The sequence below is a fragment of the Sinocyclocheilus rhinocerous genome, unplaced genomic scaffold, assembly GCF_001515625.1.
Source record: "Sinocyclocheilus rhinocerous isolate Xijiao unplaced genomic scaffold, SAMN03320098_v1.1 scaffold148, whole genome shotgun sequence".
Lineage (NCBI taxonomy): Eukaryota > Metazoa > Chordata > Actinopteri > Cypriniformes > Cyprinidae > Sinocyclocheilus > Sinocyclocheilus rhinocerous.
In genome coordinates, this window is record NW_015653472.1 from 3,195,143 (window position 1) to 3,200,269 (window position 5,127).

Sequence of the window (5,127 nt, forward strand, 5' to 3'; positions counted from 1 at the left end):
TATATATATATATATATATATATATATTAATAACCTTGCAAATATGAAAAATAAACAGATACATGCAAATAAATAATTAATAAACAAATATTCAATAAATTATAAATGTTTAATTTCTCATCAAAATTAGTACTTTTTTTACATCAATTTGCATATAATATTAAAATAAAGTACATACTGTTTTGCAATAGTTTTAGCTGTTTTTATTGATTGTTTTGTTTATAGACTACTGTATTTATTTAATCTTTCACTTCTTCATTTCCCCCCCCAAATTTTTTTTTCACACATTAATTTTTCTATATTTTGTCCATATGGTAATGAGGGTAAATAATGTATCTCTTCGAAACATCTGTTCATTCATTAATATTTAATTTTGGCAAATTTCGCTACTCCATCTAGGTCTAGGACATGTTTATATACTAATATCATATAGTTATTCTTTGTGTAGCAGGTGCCTGACACACTCGATCTGTCTTATAAATATTGATCAAAGCATGCATGCAACATGGTCATGCTAATAAATAAAGCAAATGGGCTGTTTGCTGTTCGTCTCGTCTTCTTGTCATGCTGTCATCAAAAGGTCGCATGACAGACCAGCTAGCGAAGAAACACAAGCTTTAACAAGCAAATAAAGTCTAAAACATGACAGCTTAATAGTGCCAGTCAACAAAGAAGTCTGGCTGCATCTAAATTAAATGTTTTTTTGTTTGTTGTTTTAAAGACAGGCTTATGCTTATCTTTATTACTCATTGCTGTATGCGTCCTACCGGAGTGAACTAACGTTAGCCGTTTGGAGCTAACGTTAGTTTCGACACCCGGGACGTGAAATAACATATTTTCTTACCTCTGGATCTTCTTAGGCGCAAGTGCTCGAATAAAACAAAAGCAAAACGCAAAGTATGTAATCGAAGACGATTAAGTGTTAAAACGGTACCTGCAAGAAATGAAAACAGCTGCAGGTTTGTAGCTAATCTGTCAGTGTGCCAGCGTTCAACACAAACACAGTGACGTCACGAGAGGAAGTGACAAACCATTTTAAAACGCCATTTATCCGTCTGTTTGTATTGGCGAAACACACTTGTAGCGTGGAAATGCGGCAAGAAATATGGCTAAAATTAGTTATGCGCGTCTGTGAGAGGCCATTCTTCACATACCGTACTGTCTGTGCCAAATATAGACACGCACACGATGGGCCCGGTGCTGAGGGGCTCCTGAGGGAATGACGCTTTATGTCACACAGTGCCCTCACACTGTAGATTGTTTTCCTGTTACAGTACAATTTTTTGAGAAAGAAACATCAAATAAAACCGTGTTATAAAACTTGATAGCTTACTGTGACAAGTTACTGTATAAATTGTATTTTCAATGGGTTTTGAGATGTTACAGTTTTGAGATGACTGTATCTGGAAATTGACATGTATTTGCCATTTGCCTATGCTTTTATTAAAATGTACCCTCCAGAATAGCAGTCAGATAAATTAGTCTGTGATTTATCAAACTTAAAGGGGTCATATGATGCTGCTAAAAAGAACATTATTTTGTGTATTTGGTGTAATGAAATGTGTTTATGCGGTTTAAAGTAAAAAAAACACATTATTTTCCACATACTGTACATTATTGTTTCTCCTCTATGCCCCGCCTTTACTTTGTAATTATACACACAATTTTGTGTATGTGTGATAATGTCTGCACAGTATCCTTTACATAAAAACTACCATTCAAAATTCATTATGGTGTCTTAAATTGTTTTTATATATATATATATACACTAAAAATTTGTATTTTTATTCAGCAAGGATGCATTAAATTGATCAAGACTGACAGTAAAGACTTACATTTTTACAAAAAATATTTCAAATAGCTGTTTGAACTTTTTATTCTAAAAATCCCGAAACAAGCATTATGGTTCCCACAAAAACAAAGCATGTTTTCAACATTGATAAGAAATGCTTCTTGAGCAGCAAATCAACATTAAAACAAATCCTGAAAAATCATGTGACACTGAAGACTGGAGTAATGATACTGAAAATTCAGCTTTGCCATCACAGAAATAAATTACATTTTACAACATGTTAATATTAAACAATTACTGTATTTTTGATCAAATAAATGCAGCCTCAGTGGACAAAAGCAAACATTTGAATGGTAGTGTACAGTACATCAGGAAATGTCTGGGAAAAATGACAAACTCACTCTTTAATTTCCTATATTTGAAATAACTAAACAGTAACAGCACTAACTAAAAGCCCCTTCTTAGAGAAAATAAATTATCTATATTCCTTTATATATATATATATATATATACACTGTGTGCACAATTATTAGGCAAGTTGTATTTTTGAGGATTAATTTAGTTATTGTACAACTACAGTGCTCTTGGTCAATCCAAAATGTTAACAAACCCTCAAACCTGAACATTTAAGTAGTAAAAGTGAAGTTTTGGCGTTCTTAAGAGAATATCTACATGTACACCGTTATTAGGCAACTATTAGTGTGCAGAATTATTATGCAACTAAATGAAAAGCAAAGATCTCACTTGTTTATTTTCACCTGTTAAAGTGAGAATAATAAACAAACTCAAATTTACAAATAAACATTTCTGAAATTTCAAAAAGAAAACCTCAGTGACCAATATAGCCACCCTTCTTTTCGATAACAGTCACAAGCCTTCCATTCACGGAGTCAGTCAGTTTCTTGATCTGGTCAGAATCAACTTTGTGTGCAGCCGCAACCACAGCCTCCCAGACACTGTTCAGAGAGGTGTACTGTTTACCTTCACTGTAAATTTCCTGCTTAAGAAGGGCCCAAAAGTTCTCAATAGGGTTTAAGTCAGGTGAAGAAGGGGGCCATGTCATTAGTTTTTCATCTTTAAGGCCTTTACTGGCCAGCCACGCAGTGGAGTACTTTGATGCATGTGATGGAGCGTTGTCTTGCATAAAAATCAAAGTCTTCTTGAAAGATGCAGACTTTTTCCTGTACCACTGCTTGAAGAAAGTGTCTTCTAAAAATTGGCAGTAGGTCTGAGAGTTGATTTTGAGTCCATTTTCAACCCGAAAAGGTCCAACTAGCTCATCTTTAATAATACCTGCCCATACCAGTACCCCACCTCCACCTTGCTGGCGTCTGAGTCGAAGTGGAGCTCTGTGTCCGTTACTGATCCAACCACGGGCCCATCCATCTGGTCCGTCAAGAGTCACTCTCATCTCATCGGTCCACAAAACCTTTGAAAAATCTGTCTTCAGATATTTCTTGGCCCATTCTTGACGTTTCAACTTATGTGTCTTGTTCAGAGGTGGTCGGGTTTCAGCCTTTCTTACCTTGGCCATGTCTCTGAGAACTGAACACCTCCTACTTCTTGACACTCCAGGTAGGTTGCAGTTGTGGAATATGGCAGCACTGGAGGATAATGGGTTCCTGGTAGCTTCATGTTTGATTCTTCTCAAATCTTTGGCGGTTAATTTGCGTCTTTTCTTCTCGACACGTTTCTTGCGACCCTGTTGACTATTTGCTACAAAACGTTTGATGGTTCTGTGATCACGCCCCAATATCTTAGATATTTCAAGAGTGCTGCATCCCTGTGAAAGACTTTTTACAATTTTTGACTTTTCAGAGTCAGTTAAATCTCTTTTTTGGCCCATTTTTCCTGAGGAGAAGAATCTGCCTAATAATTATGCACACCTTGATATAGGGTGTTGATCTCCTTAGGCCACACCCTCCCTCGTTACACAAATACACATCACCTGATATGCATTAAATCCAATAAGCATTCAAGTTTATACAGCTTGGACTTGGAAATTATGGATAAAATGATGATATGGTCAAAATCATCACTTGCCTAATAATTGTGCACACAGTGTATATATATATAATCTACTTTAAATCTCTATACATTTCTTGTTAACCAGACAAAGGCAACACAAAACAGTTTAACAAATTAGAATACAGCAAATGAACCAGTCAAGGATAAGGCCAAAACAAAATAATTTATTTTCTTTTTGTGACATTTTATGCAGACAGCTAGAATTTAGTGTCTCACTTCAATCCATTGTTATATAATTCTTCCCTTTGCCACACCAACCCCTAAATCAATTAACAGTAATAACCCAAATATTACAGAGAAATTTGCTATTTTCTGTAGATTTCTGCAAGCCTGTCAACATCAATATCATTACCTTATGCTCTTAGTATAATTTCACATTACATAACAATAAGATTTTTTTTTAAACAATTTAGTGCATTTCATTATCCTAAACCACTAGCTGCTCATATTCATTAATGAAAACAAACAAAAAAAGCCCCAGTGATTTGTTATTTACCGCATTACTAAGCCTCTAGTAAATGCATCAAGTATTTTCTCTGCTGAAATCTCAAAAAAATAAAAATAAAAAACATGTTAAATCTGTGATTCTCTCCCAATGTCTTTTTGTACATAAGTCATGATAACAAACTTACAAGGGACAGGGGGTTGCATGGGGGATTAAAATAAATAAAAAATCAATTTTTAAAAGCAATACTTTACAATGAATTGAACAGCAATACTGTATCCTCCTGATTAAACATTCAAATAACAGCACCAATTCACCACAACAATTTTTGTAGTGAACGCATCCCTGCTATTCATTTTCCTCAGTCACTATCAGGTACCATCTACCAAAGCAACTGTCAATTTCGAATTACCCAAACACATGCCACCCTGTCCAAAAAAAAAAAAAAAAACATGCTTGCATTGGCATAGCAATGACAACACTCACATTACCATGGCAAAGCTATAAGAAACCTTGCAGCAATCATAACGAGAGGATTTTGCACAGATATTGACATTTATCCAACAGTCAAAATGCTCATTTTAGGGAGGAAGAAATGTATTAGTTTAAATATGGGGTTTGTATTACAATTCATGGAGGACATATTCAGGGGATATCAAGCATATAACAACTCCACTCTCCTTTGAATCGCAACTCCTTCAACCTACAAAATTGCATGAAATTACTGTGCCTTTTAAGCATTGCCGAATTGGAAGTTCATATAAATATGAGACCAGTATTGGTGCTGTAAATGACAGGAATGAGATGAAACGTCAACCCTGAGCCAGATAACTCACTCTGGGCATTAGATTTGCACATAAAT